Raw genomic sequence first — 17,461 nt, 5'->3', positions numbered from 1 at the left:
TATGGAGTTTTTGCTTAGGTTGGTCCAATATAGTTCGTTTATATAAGGTTATTAATGAAATATGTGACTATTATTACTTAAAAAAGTAGTTATACGCATGACTTTAATACTTTAACAATAATTGTTTTGACTTTTTTTTATGCGACAATTTTGACTTTTATTTTTGGCATGTGTATATGCATGCATGTTATGGTTGCTTACCATTTTGACTAAATCATATGGTCAACGTTATAAAAGATATCATTTGTAATTTGGAGGTTGTATAATATATCTAGAAGATTTTGAGTAATGCTTATTTAAAGTCAACGGGGATAAAATATTGTTGTGCACTTCTGTTGATTTACATTAAACAACTTTATAAAAGTTGAGAGGCACTACGGAATTAGGATTTGTTGTTAGATGGCGAAAACTTTTAAAGGGCGTTAGTAAAATTGAAAAACACTCAAGATTTTAACAAAAGTTCCAAGAATTTAACAAAAGTTCCAAAATTTTCCACCACTAGTCAAGAGTGTCTCTTTTTCAATTATAGATTAATTTAACGAGTCGAGTTTTCCGTTCCATCAAAACCATCGGCTTATTAATTTAAGTTGATGGTTGGAGTGCACCCTTGGTTTTACATACTAATGTTATGAAAAAGCCATTAAGCCTTCTCTTTTTTTGAGATATGAATAAGCCTTTATTTGTTGTAGTGAAGTACTCTCCCATCCCGGTCAATAGTTTTCTATTTTTATTTTTGGCATATTTTTGAGGGTTTTTTCATGTGCAAGTGGAAAATAAGTGATTTGTGTGGTCCAAAAGCTTTCTCGCATATTTCCTTAATTTTTATGCAAACAGCAATCAATAAACTATTGATTAAGACGGAAAGAGTATAACGGTAAAGAGAAATATGATGAGCATTAATTGAACATGCGTAGTATATACGGGAGGACCAGCTCATTAATTTTCACATATGTATTTGATCGGATACTAACGAGCTACGTTACATGAAATCCGTGACGATATTCACCAGAGAATTATGTTTTTGCTCCACACATTTTGAAGAAACGGTGTTAATTAATAGACGACGGATACTACTAGAAGAAGAACACAAATTCTCATTTAAAATAACACTATTCGTCTCAACTCTTAAGCAATACGACAAGTCGGTTCATACGACATGGCTAGGAAATGGGTATAATTCTAAAAATCACTTGGGCTTTGTGGATCTCAAAAGGGGTGGCGAATTTGCGATACCATTTTGTAAGTATTGAATACGGAGTACGTACATAAATAATCATATGAATCGGAAGAAGAATTCCTTAGTCGTAGAGAAGGAAGTGGACCGCGCAGCTGGGCTGCCACGACCCAACAAGACGACCACGGCCCATTACAGCACGATACGAGATTGGCATGGGCCCAACGCGACCCATGGTGTGTCGTGCTTCCGCCGGAGTTTGAGAAAGAAGATCGTGCCTAGCCCAGACAAAACACGACCCAATTGGGCACGTCCAAAATACAAAGAATTAATTAAGACTCGAGCGAAGGATTTGCTTAGACACGACACGACACACTGTGAAATCCCGAAAACCGTATATTATACTGTTAGACTATGCTTGGTTGATGATGCCAAATCCTTGGTCATTTAATTATGCGTCCTCTTAGTTTCTAATTGCGGGTTTAGATCCTTCAAATTGAGATGCCAAATGCTCAAGAATGATGATCAAGAATCAATATGGTCTAGGTTTAGTCAAATGTTGTAGCTTGATTATGGAACTCATTTTACTTGTCATAGTATTTGCAAAACCATAGTGCATGCCATTGTGGTTTATGGTTCAACTTAGAGGAGAAATTTCTGAAAAATATAACATGTGTTAAAACTTGTTCAAGCTTTCTTGTTTACAGTTGTGCTTTATTTTTCAAATCAAAAATCCTTTTGTTACTTGCTACAATTGAATTTAAATGTTTCTCTCTTTAAAGATGCTATTTCTTAAAATGGGTTACTTACTTTTCTATTTATTATAGAAAAATATTTAGTTATCATAAACCTTATGGGAAATCAATCTTTTGAGAAAGGATAGCTCTCTTGAGCCTTGCAAAACTGAAATATCCATTTGAAGATTCCTTTATGATGAGGGAGTGTGTTGGATACCTTCCTTTACACACTACCTTATTTATAAATGGGTTATTTCATAAGAATAATCTACTATATGAGTGACATATTTAAATTACTCCATCCTTTAAATAATCCGAATTTAATCCCTTCTATCCCTCATTCCTTCCCAGAACACACTAGAGTGACCGACAACCTAAAGAATAGGTTACCTTATGTTTTTCAAGAATAATCCAAATTATGAGTGACCTTCTTATAATACTCTCAACTATATTTAATCTCATAATAATCCCGAACTATTAACACTCCTCTTGCGGTCACTCCACCGGCGCCGACTCCCTCCATTCTCCATTCTCATGTCTTCTTTTCTCTTCTTCTTTCAATTCCAACCTTATCAATGGGCAACCCAACCTTGCAACTAAATCATCATAACCTGCATAACAAACTAAAGGTCTAAAATCAATCTAGAACAATCAAAACTCGAATCAAAACCAAAATGTCATAATGCACAGCAACAATTCTCCACCTTCAAAGACCCCATCACACCGCCACCACCAAACCAAGACGACAACAACAACCCTCTAGCCACCTTCTCCGGAGACCCATTATTCTCCCTATTCCTATTCCCAACATTCCCATCAACTCAATTCTCATCACAAGCACTCTTTTCCGCCACCGTCGCCTCAACCGCCGAACGTGATGGTGATTGGGTGGTAAAAAATGCATGATGGTGATAGGAGGGATTAAAGGATGGAGTAATTTAAGCAGGTCATCCATAGGATGGATTATTTCTATGAAATATTAGTGGTCGCGTCATTTTTCACCTGTTATAGTAGGTAAAAAAAACAAGCAAGTTTGTTCTGGGAAGGAAGGGGGGATATGAGGGATTAAATTCGGATTACTTAAAGGATGAAGTAATTTAAGCAGGCCACCTATAGATGAACTCTTTATAAATAGCTTGCATCCTTCACATTTATTAGTAAGACTTTTAAGAGCATTTAGCGAGAAAAAAAATTTGCAAATCATTGAGCATTCAATGCTTTGTTTTTCTTAAGTGTTTTCAAGTTTATGTTTTAAAAGTCTTCACTCAATTTTCAAAAGCTAAACTCTCCTTGAATCAGTTCGTGGTACTGTGACATTCAAACTTGTTACGTGATATCGTGTTTAGGTCTTATTAGTAATCTCCACGTTCAGTAACGTGAACAAATGAGATTCCAGAGTTTGTAAACCTATGAGATATAATTATACTCTTGAAGGTTCCCTGGACAAGGGAAAGCGGCCACACAAAATTTGAAGAGCAACAACGGACATTTGGTGGTCCCGATATGCGATAAACAAGCATTTGTCGAACCTCAGACACGTGGCAGAAAAATCGGGAGAAAAAGAAACGTGGTCCGGTACGACCATCCGAACAACTTAAAATGAAGCGTGATACACGGTTTTCGAGATTTCAGGGTCCCGAAACAAAATTCTCTTAAAATCACATAGAAAGTTCCTCGGATCAGGTAAAGCAGCCACACAAAATTTGAGAAGAACATAAGACATTTGGGAGTAATACTCATGCAATAACCCGGGACACGTGGCTGAAAAACCGGGAGACAAAGAAACGTGGCCCGGTGCGACCTCCTGAACGGCACAAAATGAAGTGTATAATACACGGTTTTCGAGATTCCAGGGTCCCGGAAGAAAATTCTCTGGAAATAACACAAAAAGTTTCCCATGACAAATAACGCGGCCACACAAAATTTGAGAATCGAAGGAGGACATTTGAGAGTGCCGGTATGCGATAAACCAGCATTCGTCGAACCTTGGATAATCATGAAAAATGGATTAATACTCGTCATTTTAGGCCAAAATCGAATAGGTTAACTCCTGAAATGACCTCAAACACGTGGTTGGAAAGCCGAGAGAAAAATAAACATGGTCCGGTACTACGTACCGAACGTCTCAAAACCGTGTATTATAGACTTCAATTTGAGCCGTTCGGGCGGTCGTACCGGACCCTGTTTCTTTTTCTCCCTGTTTTACAATCACGCGTCCGAGCTCATTTCAGGAGTTAAGCTATTCGATTTCAGCCTCAAATAACGAGCATTAATAGATTTTTCACGATTATCCGAGGTTCAACGAATGCTGGTTTATGGCATAACGACACCCCCAAATGTCTTCCGTTGGTACTCAAATTTTGCGTGGCCGCTTTATCTGACCCTAGGAACTTTCTATGTGATTTCCGGAGAATTTTGTTCCGGAACCCTGAAATCCCGAAAAATCGTGTATTATAGACTTCAATTAGAACCGTTCGGGAGGTCGTACCGGACCCTATTTCTTTTTCTCCCTGTTTTTCAATCACGCGTCCGAGCTCATTTCAGGAGTTAATCAATACGATTTAAGCCTCAAAGAACGAGCATTAATAGATTTTTCACGATTATCCGAGGTTCCACGAATGCTGGTTTATGGCATACCGACACCCCTAAATGTCTTTTGTTGGTACTCAAATTTTGCGTGGCCGCTTTTATCTGACCCTAGGAACTTTCTATGTAATTTCCGTTAATTTTGTTCGGAACCCCGAAATCCCGAAAACCGTGTATTATAGACTTCAATTTGAGCGTTCGGGAGGTCGTACGCCCCTGTTTCTTTTTCTCCCTGTTTTTCAATCAAGCGTCCGAGCTCATTTCAGAAGTTAACCGATTCGATTTCAGCCTCAAATAACGAGCATTAATAGATTTTCACGATTATCCGAGGTTCGACGAATCCTGCTTTATGGCATACCGGCACCCCCAAATATCTTCTGTTGGTACTCAAATTTTAAGTGGCTGCTTTATCTGACCCGAGGAACTTTCTATGTGATTTCCGGAGAATTTTGTTCCGGACCCTGGAATCCCGAAAAACCGTGTATTACACTTCAATTTGAGCCGTTCGGGAGGTCGTCCCGGACCCTGTTTCTTTTTCTCCTTGTTTTTCAATCACGCGTCTGAGCTCATTTAAGGAGTTATCCTATTCGATTTCAGCCTCAAATAATGAGCATTAATAGAATTTTCACGATTATCCGAGCTTCGACGAATGCTGGTTTATGGCACACCGGCACCCCCAAATGTCTTCCGTTGGTACTCAAATTTTGCGTGGCCGCTTTATCTGACCCTAGGAACTTTCTATGTGATTTACGGAGAATTTTGTTCCGGAACCCTGAAATCCCGAAAAACCGTGTATTATAGACTTCAATTTGAGCTGTTCGGGAGGTTGTACCGGACCCTGTTTCTTTTTCTCCCTGTTTTTCTATCACGCGTCCGAGCTCATTTCAGGAGTTAACCTATTCGATTTCAGCCTCAAATAACGAGCATTAATAGATTTTTCACGATTATCCGAGCTTCGACGAATGCTGGTTTATGGCATACCAGCACCCCCAAATGTCTTACGTTGGTACTCAAATTTTGCGTGGCCGCTTTATCTGACCCTAAGAACTTTCTATGTGATTTCCGAAGAATTTTGTTCCGGGACCCTGGAATCCCGAAAAACCGTGTATTATACACTTCAATTTGAGCCGTTCGGGAGGTCGTATCGGACCCTGTTTCTTTTTCTCCCTGTTTTTCAATCACGCGTCCGAGTTCATTTCAGGAGTTAACCTATTCGATTTCAGCCTCAAATAACGAGCATTAATCGATTTTTCACGATTATCCGAGGTTCGACGAATGCTGGTTTATGGCATACCGACACCCCCAAATGTCTTCTGTTGGTACTCAAATTTACGTGGCCGCTTTATCTGACCCGAGGAACTTTCTATGTGATTTCCGGAGAATTTTGTTTCGGGACCCTGGAATCCCGAAAAACCGTGTATTATACACTTCAATTTGAGCCGTCGGGAGGTCGTACCGGACCCTGTTTCTTTTTCTCCCTGTTTTTCAATCACGCGTCCGAGCTCATTTCAGGAGTTATCCTATTCGAATTCAGCCTCAAATAAATAGCATTAATTGATTTTTCACGATTATCCGAGGTTCGACGAATGTTGGTTTATGGCATACGGGTACCCCCAAATGTCTTCCGTTGGTACTCAAATTTTGCGTGACCACTTTATCTGACCCGAGGAACTTTCTACGTGATTTCCAGATAATTTTGTTCCGGGAGACTGAAATCCCGAAAAACAGTGTATTATACACTTCAATTTGAGCCGTTCAGGAGGTCGTACCGGACCCTGTTTCTTTTTCTCCTTGTTTTTGAATCACGCGTCCGAGCTCATTTCAGGAGTTAACCTATTCGATTTCAGCCTCAAATAACGAGCATTAATAGAATTTTCATGATTATCCGAGCTTCGGCGAATGCTGGTTTGTGGCACAACGGCACCCCCAAATTTCTTCCGTTGGTGCTCAAACATTGCGTGGCCGCTTTATCTGACCAGAGGAACTTTCTATGTTATTTCCGGAGAATTTTGTTCCGGGACCCCGGAATCCCGAAAAACCGTGTATTATACACTTCAATTTCAGCCGTTCGGAAAGTCGTACTGGACCCTGTTTCTTTTTCTCCCTGTTTTTCAATCACGCGTCCGAGTTCATTTCAGGAATCAACCTGTTCGATTTCAGCCTAAAATAACGAGCTTTAACACATTTTTCACGATAATCCGAGTTTCAGCGAATGCTAGTTAATGGCACACCGACACCTCCAAATGTCTTCCGTTGGTGCTCAAACTTTGCGTGGCCGCTTAATCTTACCCGAGGAACTTTCTATGTGATTTCCGGAGAATTTTGTTCCGGGACCCCGGAATCCCGAAAAACCGTGTATTATACACTTCAATTTCAGCCGTTCGGAAGGTCGTACCGGACCCTGTTTCTTTTTCTCCCTGTTTTTCAATCACGCGTCCGAGCTCATTTCAGAAATCAACCTGTTCGATTTCAGCCTCAAATAACGAGCTTTAACAATTTTTCACGATAATCCGAGTTTCGGCGAATGCTGGTTTGTGGCACACCGTCACCCCCAAATGTCTTCCGTTGGTGCTCAAACTTTGCGTGGCCGCTTTATCTGACCTAAGGAACTTTCAATGTGATTTACGGAGAATTTTGTTCCGGGACCCCGGAATCTCGAAAAACCGTGTATTATACACTTCAATTTCAGCCATTCGGAAGGTCGTACCGGACCCTGTTTCTTTTTCTCCCTGTTTTCCAATCACGCGTCCGAGCTCATTTCAGGAATCAACCTGTTCGATTTCAGCCTCAAATAACGAGCTTTAACACATTTTTCACGATAATCCGAGTTTCGGCGAATGCTGGTTTGTGGCACACCGGCACCCCCAAATGTTTTCCGTTGGTGTTCAAACTTTGCGTGGCCGCTTTATCTGACCCGAGGAACTTTCTATGTGATTTTCGTAGAAGTTTTTTTCCGGGACCGCGGAATTTCGAAAATCCTGTATTATACACTTCAATTTCAGCCGTTCGAGAGGTCGTACTGTACGCTGTTTCTTTTTCTCTCTGTTTTTTAATCACGCGTCCGAGCTCATTTTTGGAATCAACCTGTTCGATTTCAGCCTCAAATAACGAGCATTAATAGATTTTTCACGATTATCCGAGGTTCGACGAATGCTGGTTTATGGCATAACGCACCCCCAAATGTCTTCCGTTGGTGCTCAAACTTTGCGTGGCCGCTTTATCTGACCTGAAGAACTTTCTATGTGATTTCCGAAGAAATTTTGTTCCGCGACCCCGGAATCCCGAAAAACCGTGTATTATACACTTCAATTTCAGCCGTTCGGAAGGTCGTATCGGACCATGTTTATTTTTCTCCTTGTTTTTCAATCACGCGTCCGAGCTCATTTCAGGAATCAACCTGTTTGATTTCGGCCTCAAAAAACGAGCTTTAACACATTTTTCATGATAATCCGAGTTTCGGCAAATGCTAGTTTGTGGCACACCGGCACCCCAAATGTCTTCCGTTGGTGCTCAAACTTTGCGTGGCCGCAATATTTGACTTGAGGAACTTTCTATGTGATTTTCGGAGAATTTTGTTCCGGGACCCCGAAATCCCGAAAAATCGTGTATTATACACTTCAATTTCAGCCGTTCGGAAGGTCGAACCGGACCCTGTTTCTTTTTCTCTCTGTTTTTCAATCACGCGTCCGAGCTCATTTCAGGATTTAACCTATTCGATTTCAGCCTCAAATAACGAGCATTAATAGATTTTTCTCGATTATCCGAGGTTCGACGAATGCTGGTTTATGGCATACCGGCACCCCAAATGTCTTTCGTTGGTACTCAAATTTTGCGTGTTCGCTTTATCTGACCCTATGAACTTTCTATGTGATTTCCGGAGAATTTTGTTCCGGAACCCTAAAATCCCGTAAAACTGTGTATTATACACTTCAATTTGAACCGTTCGGGAGGTCGTATCGGACCCTACTTCTTTTTCTCCCGGTTTTCCAATCACGCGTCCGAGCTCATTTCAGGAATCAACCTGTTCGATTTCAGCCTCAAATAACGAGTTTTAACACATTTTTCACGATAATCCGAGTTTCGGCGAATGCTGGTTTGTGGCACACCGGCACCCCCAAATATCTTCCGTTGGTGCTCAAACTTTGCGTGACCGCTTTATCGTACCCGAGGAACTTTCTATGTGATTTCCGGAGAATTTTGTTCCGGGACCCCGGAATCCCGAAAAACCGTGTATTATACACTTCAATTTCAGCCGTTCGGAAGGTCGTACCGGACCCTGTTTTTTTTCTCCCTGTTTTCCAATCACGCGTCCGAGCTCATTTCAGGAATCAACATGTTCGATTTCAGCCTCAAATAACGAGCTTTAACACATTTTTCACGATAATCCGAGTTTCGGCGAATGCTGGTTAGTGGCACACCGGCACTCCCAAATATCTTCCGTTGGTGCTCAAACTTTTCGTGGCCGCTTTATCTTCCCCGGGGAACTTTCTATGTGATTTCCGGAGAATTTTGTTCCGGGACCCCGGAATCTCGAAAAACCGTGTATTATACACTTCAATTTCAGCCGTTCGGAAGGTCGTACCGGACCCTGTTTCTTTTTCACCCTGTTTTCCAATCATGCGTCCGAGCTCATTTCAGAAATCAACCTGTTCGATTTCAGCCTCAAATAACGAGCTTTAACACATTTTTCACGATAATCCGAGTTTCGGCGAATGCTGGTTTGTGGCACACCGGCACCCCCAAATGTTTTCCGTTGGTGTTCAAACTTTGCGTGGCCGCTTTATCTGACCCGAGGAACTTTTTATGTGATTTTCGTAGAAGTTTTTTTCCGGGACCGCGGAATTTGGAAAATCCTGTATTATACACTTCAATTTCAGCCGTTCGAGAGGTCGTACTGTACGCTGTTTCTTTTTCTCTCTGTTTTTTAATCACGCGTCCGAGCTCATTTTTGGAATCAACCTGTTCGATTTCAGCCTCAAATAACGAGCATTAATAGATTTTTCACGATTATCCGAGGTTCGACGAATGCTGGTTTATGGCATAACGCACCCCCAAATGTCTTCCGTTGGTGCTCAAACTTTGCGTGGCCGCTTTATCGACTGAAGAACTTTCTAAGTGATTTAGGAGAATTTTGTTCGGGACCCGGAATCCCGAAAAACCGTGTATTATACACTTCAATTTCAGCCGTTCGGAAGGTCGGACCGGACCCCGTTTTTTTCTCCCGTTTTCCAATCACGCGTCCGAGCTCATTTCAGGAATCAACTGTTCGATTTCAGCCTAAATAACGAGCTTTAACACATTTTTCACGATAATCCGAGTTTTGCGAATCTTTGGTTAGTGGCACACCGGCACCCCCAAATATCTTCCGTTGGTGCTCAAACTTTTCGTGGCCGCTTTATCTTCCCTGGGAACTTTCTATGTGATTTCGGAGAATTTTGTTCCGGACCGGAATCTCGAAAAACCGTGTATTATACACTTCAATTTCGGCCGTTCGGAAGGTAAACGGACCCTGTTTCTTTTTCACCCTGTTTTCCAATCATGCGTCCGAGCTCATTTCAGAAATCAACCTGTTCGATTTCAGCCTCAAATAACGAGCTTTAACACATTTTTCACGATAATCCGAGTTTCGGTGAATGCTGGTTTGTGGCACACCGGCATCCCCAAATGTCTTCCGTTGGTGCTCAAACTTTGCGTGGCCGCTTGATCTGACCCGAGGAACTTTTTATGTGATTTCCGGAGAATTTTGTTCCGGGACATCAGAATCTCGAAAAACCGTGTATTATACACTTCAATTTCAGCCGTTCGTAGGGTCGTACCGGACCCTGTTTCTTTTTCTCCCGGTTTTCCAATCACGCGTCCGAGCTCATTTCAGGAATCAACCAGTTCGATTTCAGCCTCAAATAACGAGCTTTAACACATTTTTCAGGATAATCCACGTTTCGGCGAATCTTTGGTTTGGCACACCAAGCACCCCAAATATCTTCCGTTGGTGCTCAAACTTTGCGTGGCCGCTTTATCTTACCCGAGGCACTTTCTATGTGATTTCCAGAGAATTTTGTTCCGGGACCCCGGAATCCCGAAAAACCGTGTATTATACACTTCAATTTCACTGCTCGGAAGGTCGTCGGACCTGTTTCTTTTTCTCCCTGTTTTCGAATCACGCGTCCGAGCTCATTTCAGGAATCAACCTGTTCGATTTCAGGCTCAAATAACGAGCTTTAACACATTTTTCACGTTAATCCGAGTTTCGGCGAATGCTCGTTTATGGCACACCGGCACCCCCAATGACTTCCATTGGTGCTCAAACTTTGCGTGGCCAATTTATCTGACCCGAGAAACTTTCTATGTCATTTTCGGAGAATTTTGTTCCGGGACCCCAGAATCCCGAAAAACCGTGTATTATACAATTCAATTTCAGCCGTTCGGAAGGTCGTACAGGACCCTGTTTCTTTTTCTCCCTGCTTTCAATCACGCGTCCGAGCTCATTTATGGAGTTAACCTATTCGATTTCATCCTCAAATAACGAGCATTAATAGATTTTTCACGATTATCCGAGGTTCGACGAATGCTGGTTTATGGCATACCGGCACCCCCAAATGTTTTCCGTTGGTACTCAAATTTTGCGTGGCCGCTTTATCTGACCCTATGAACTTTCTATGTGACTTAGGAGAATTTTGTTGGAACCCTAAAATCAGAAACCGTGTATTATATACTTCAATTTGAACCGTTTGGGAGGTCGTATCGGACCCTATTTCTTTTTCTCCCTATTTTTCAATCACGCGTTCGAGCTCTTTTCAGGAGTTAACTTATTCGATTTCAGCCTCAAATAACAAGCATTAATAGATTTTTCACGATTATCCGAGGTTCAACGAATGCTGGTTTATGGCATAACGACACCCCCAAATGTCTTCCGTTGGTACTCAAATTTTGCGTGGCCGCTTTATCTGACCCTAGGAACTTTCTATGTGATTTCCGGAGAATTTTGTTCCGGAACCCTGAAATCCCGAAAAATCGTGTATTATAGACTTCAATTAGAACCGTTCGGGAGGTCGTACCGGACCCTATTTCTTTTTCTCCCTGTTTTTCAATCACGCGTCCGAGCTCATTTCAGGAGTTAATCTATACGATTTAAGCCTCAAAGAACGAGCATTAATAGATTTTTCACGATTATCCGAGGTTCCACGAATGCTGGTTTATGGCATACCGACACCCCTAAATGTCTTTTGTTGGTACTCAAATTTTGCGTGGCCGCTTTTATCTGACCCTAGGAACTTTCTATGTAATTTCCGCAGAATTTTGTTCCGGAACCCTGAAATCCCGAAAAACCGTGTATTATAGACTTCAATTTGAGCCGTTCGGGAGGTCGTACCGGCCCCTGTTTCTTTTTCTCCCTGTTTTTCAATCACGCGTCCGAGCTCATTTCAGAAGTTAACCGATTCGATTTCAGCCTCAAATAACGAGCATTAATAGATTTTCACGATTATCCGAGGTTCGACGAATCCTGCTTTATGGCATACCGGCACCCCCAAATATCTTCTGTTGGTACTCAAATTTTAAGTGGCTGCTTTATCTGACCCGAGGAACTTTCTATGTGATTTCCGGAGAATTTTGTTCCGGGACCCTGGAATCCCGAAAAACCGTGTATTACACTTCAATTTGAGCCAGTCGGGAGGTCGTCCCGGACCCTGTTTCTTTTTCTCCTTGTTTTTCAATCACGCGTCTGAGCTCATTTCAGGAGTTATCATATTCGATTTCAGCCTCAAATAACGAGCATTAATAGAATTTTCACGATTATCCGAGCTTCGACGAATGCTGGTTTATGGCATACCGGCACCCGCAAATGTCTTCCGTTTGTACTCAAATTTTGCGTGGTCGCTTTATCTGACCCGTGGAACTTTCTATTTGATTTCCGGAGAATTTTTTTCCGGGACCCTAGAACCTCGAAAAACCGTGTATAATACACTTCAATTTGAGCCGTTCGGGAGGTCGTACCGGATCCTGTTTCTTTTTCTCCCTGTTTTCCAATCACGCGTCGGAGCTCATTTCAGGAATCAACCTGTTCGATTTCAGCCTCAAATAACGAGCTTTAACACATTTTTCACGATAATCCGAGTTTCGGCGAATGCTGGTTTGTGGCACACCGGCACCCCCAAATGTCTTTCGTTGGTGCTCAAACTTTGCGTGGCCGCTTTATCTGACCCGAGGAACTTTCTATGTGATTTCCGGAGAATTTTGTTCCGGGACCTCGGAATCCCGAAAAACCGTGTATTATACACTTCAATTTCAGCCGTTCGGAAGGTCGTACCGGACCCTGTTTCCTTTTCTCCCGGTTCTCCATTCACGCGTCCGAGCTCATTTCAGGAATCAACCTGTTCGATTTCAGCCTCAAATAACGAGCTTTAACACATTTTTCACGATAATCCGAGTTTCGGCGAATGCTGGTTTGTGGCACACCGGCAACCCCAAATGTCTTCCGTTAGTGCTCAAACTTTGCGTGGCCGCTTTATCTGACCCGAAGAACTTTCTATGTGATTTCCGGTGAATTTTGTTCCGGGACCCCGGAATCCCGAAAAACCGTGTATTATATAACTTCAATTTCAGCCGTGCGGAAGGACGTACCGGACCCTGTTTCTTTTTCTCCCTGTTTTTCAATCACGCGTCCGATCTCATTTCAGGAATCAACCTGTTCGATTTCAGCCTCAAATAACGAGCTTTAACACATTTTTCACGATAATCCGAGTTTCGCAAATGCTGGTTTGTGGCACATCGGCACCCCCAAATGTCTTCCGTTGGTGCTCAAACTTAGCGTGGCCGCTTTATCTTACCCGAGGAACTTTCTATGTGATTTCCGTAGAATTTTGTTCCGGGACCCCGGAATCTCGAAAAACCGTGTATTATACACTTCAATTTCAGCCGTTCGGGAGGTCGTACCGGACCCTGTTTCTTTTTCTCCCTGTTTTTCAATCACGCGTCCGAGCTCATTTCAGGAATAAACCTATATTCGATTTCAGCCTCAAATAACGAGCTTTAACACATTATTCACGATAATCCGAGTTTCGGCGAATCTTTGGTTCAGGCACACCAAGCACCCCCAAATGTCTTCCGTTGGTGCTCAAACTTTGCGTGGCCGCTTTATCTTACCCGAAGAACTTTCTATGTGATTTCCGGTGAATTTTGTTCCGAGACCCCGGAATCCCGAAAAACCGTGTATTATACACTTCAATTTCAGCCGTTCGGAAGGACGACGGACCTCGTTTATTTTTCTCCCGTTTTTCAATCACGCGTCCGATCTCATTTCAGGAATCAACCTCTTCGATTTCAGCCTCAAATAACGAGCTTTAACACATTTTTCACGATAATCCGAGTTTCGGCGAATGCTGGTTTGTGGCACATCGGCACCCCCAAATGTCTTCCGTTGGTGCTCAAACTTAGCGTGGCCGCTTTATCTTACCCGAGGAACTTTCTATGTGATTTCCGGAGAATTTTGTTCCCGGACCCCGGAATCCCCAAAAACCGTGTATTATACACTTCAATTTCAGCCATTCGGGAGGTCGTACCGGACCCTGTTTCTTTTTCTCCCTGTTTTTCAATCACGCGTCCGAGCTCATTTCAGGAAACAACCTATATTCGATTTCAGCCTCAAATAACGAGCTTTAACACATTATTCACGATAATCCGAGTTTCGGCGAATGCTAGTTTGTGGCACACCGGCACCCCCAAATCTCTTCCGTTGGTGCTCAAACTTTGCGTGGCCGCTTTATCTTACCCGAGGAACTTGCTATGTGATTTCCGGAGAATTATGTTCCGGGACCCCGGAACCCGAAAAACCGTGTATTATACACTTCAATTTCAGCCGTTCGGAAGGTCGTACCGGACCCTGTTTGTTTTTCTCCCTGTTTTCCAATCACGCGTCCGAGCTCATTTCAGGAATCAACCTGTTCGATTTCAGCCTCAAAATAACGAGCTTTAACACATTTATCAAGTTAATCCGAGTTTCGGCGAATGCTGGTTTGTGGCACACCGGCACCCCCAAATGTCTTCTGTTGGTGCTCAAACTTTGCGGGGCCGCTTTATCTTACCCGAGGAACTTTCTATGTGATTTCCGGAAAATTTTGTTCCGGGACCACGGAACCCCGAAAAACCGTGTATTATACACTTCAATTTCAGCCGTTCGGAAGGTCGTAACGGACCCTGTTTCTTTTTCTCCCGTTTTTCAATCACGCGTCCGATCTCATTTCGTAAATCAACCCGTTCGATTTCAACCTCAAATAACGAGCTTTAACACATTTTTCACGATAATCCGAGTTTCGATGATCTTGGTTTGTGGCACATCGGCACCCCCAAATGTCTTCCGTTGGTGCTCAAATATAGCGTGGCCGCTTTATCTTACCCGAGGAACTTTCTATGTGATTTCCCGAGAATTTTTTTCCGGGACCCCGGAACCCTGAAAAACCGTGTATTATACACTTCAATTTGAGCCGTTCGGGAGGTCGTACGCACTCGTATCTTTTTCTTCCTGTTTTTCAATCACGCATCCGAGCTCATTTCAAGAATCAACCTGTTCGATTTCAACCTCAAATAACGAGCTTTAACACATTATTCACGATAATCCGAGTTTCGCGAATCGGTTTGGTTTCAGGCACACCGGCACCCCAAATGTCTTCCGTTGGTGCTCAAACTTTGCGTGGCCGCTTTATCCGACCCGAGGAACTTTCTATGTGATTTCCGGAGAATTTTGTTCCGGAATACCGAAAAACCGTGTATTATACACTTCAATTTCAGCCGTTCGGGAGGTCGTACGGACCCTGTTTCTTTTTCTCCCTGTTTTTTTATCACGCGTCCGAGCTCATTTTTCAGAAACAACCTATATTCGATTTCACCTCAAATAACGAGCTTTAACACATTATTCACGATAATCCGAGTTTCGGCGAATCTTTGGTTTCAGGCACACCGACACCCCCAAATCTCTTCTGTTGGTGCTCAAACTTTGCGTGGCCGCTTTATCTTACCCGAGGAACTTTCTATTTGATTTCCGGAGAATTTTGTTCCGGGACCCCGGAATCCCGAAAAACCGTGTGTTATACACTTCAATTTCAGCCGTTCGGAAGGACGTACCGGACCCTGTTTATTTTTCTCCCTGTTTTTCAATCACGCGTCCGATCTCATTTCAGAAATCAACCTGTTCGATTTCAGCCTAAAATAACGAGCTTTAACACATTTTTCACGATAATCCGAGTTTCGGCGAATGCTGGTTTGTGGCACATCGGCACCCCCAAATATCTTCCGTTGGTGCTCAAACTTTGCGTGGCCGCTTTATCTTACCCGAGGCACTTTCTATGTGATTTCCAGAGAATTTTGTTCCGGGACCCCGGAATCCCGAAAAACCGTGTATTATACACTTCAATTTCAGCCGTTCGGAAGGTCGTACCGGACCCTGTTTCTTTTTCTCCCTGTTTTCCAATCACGCGTCCGAGCTCATTTCAGGAATCAACCTGTTCGATTTCAGCCTCAAATAACGAGCTTTAACACATTTTTCACGATAATCCGAGTTTCGGCGAATGCTGGTTTGTGGCACACCGGCACCCCCAAATGTCTTCCATTGGTGATCAAACTTTGCGTGGCCACTTTATCTGACCCGAGGAACTTTCTATGTGATTTCCGGAGAATTTTGTTCCGGGACCCCAGAATCCCGAAAAACCGTGTATTATATACAATTCAATTTCAGCCGTTCGGAAGGTCGTACCGGACCCTGTTTCTTTTTCTCCCTGCTTTCAATCACGCGTCTGAGCTCATTTATGGAGTTAACATATTCGATTTCATACTCAAATAACGAGCATTAATAGATTTTTCACGATTATCCGAGGTTCGACGAATGCTGGTTTATGGCATACCGGCACCCCCAAATGTTTTCCGTTGGTACTCAAATTTTGCGTGGCCGCTTTATCTGACCCTATGAACTTTCTATGTGATTTCCGGAGAATTTTGTTCTGGAACCCTAAAATCCTGTAAAACCGTGTATTATATACTTCAATTTGAACCGTTCGGGAGGTCGTATCGGACCCTATTTCTTTTTCTCCCTATTTTTCAATCACGCGTTCGAGCTCTTTTCAGGAGTTAACTTATTCGATTTCAGCCTTAAATAACAAGCATTAATAGATTTTTCACGATTATCCGAGATTCAACGAATGCTGGTTTATGGCATACCGGCACCCACAAATGTCTTCCGTTTGTACTTAAATTTGAGTGGTCGCTTTATCTGACCCGTGGAACTTTCTATTTGATTTCCGGAGAATTTTTTTCCGGGACCCTGGAACCTCGAAAAACCGTGTATATACACTTCAATTTGAGCCGTTCGGGAGGTCGTACCGGACCCTGTTTCTTTTTCTCCCTGTTTTCCAATCACGCGTCCGAGCTTATTTCAGGAATCAACCTGTTCGATTTCAGCCTCAAATAACGAGCTTTAACACATTTTTCACGATAATCCGAGTTTCGGCGAATGCTGGTTTGTGGCACACCGGTACCCCCAAATGTCTTTCGTTGGTGCTCAAACTTTGCGTGGCCGCTTTATCTGACCCGAGGAACTTTCTATGTGATTTCCGGAGAATTTTGTTCCGGGACATCGGAATCCCGAAAAACCGTGTATTATACACTTCAATTTCAGCCGTTCGGAAGGTCGTACCGGACCCTGTTTCTTTTTCTCCCGGTTCTCCATTCACGCGTCCGAGCTCATTTAAGGAATCAACCTGTTCGATTTCAGCCTCAAATAACGAGCTTTAACACATTTTTCACGATAATCCGAGTTTCGGCGAATGCTGGTTTGTGGCACACCGGTACCCCCAAATGTCTTCCGTTAGTGCTCAAACTTTGCGTGGCCGCTTTATCTGACCCGAAGAACTTTCTATGTGATTTCCGGTGAATTTTATTCCGGGACCCCGGAATCCCGAAAAACCGTGTATTATATACA

Source organism: Silene latifolia, chromosome 10, assembly GCF_048544455.1.
Source record: "Silene latifolia isolate original U9 population chromosome 10, ASM4854445v1, whole genome shotgun sequence".
Lineage (NCBI taxonomy): Eukaryota > Viridiplantae > Streptophyta > Magnoliopsida > Caryophyllales > Caryophyllaceae > Silene > Silene latifolia.
This window is presented reverse-complemented; position numbering follows the sequence as displayed.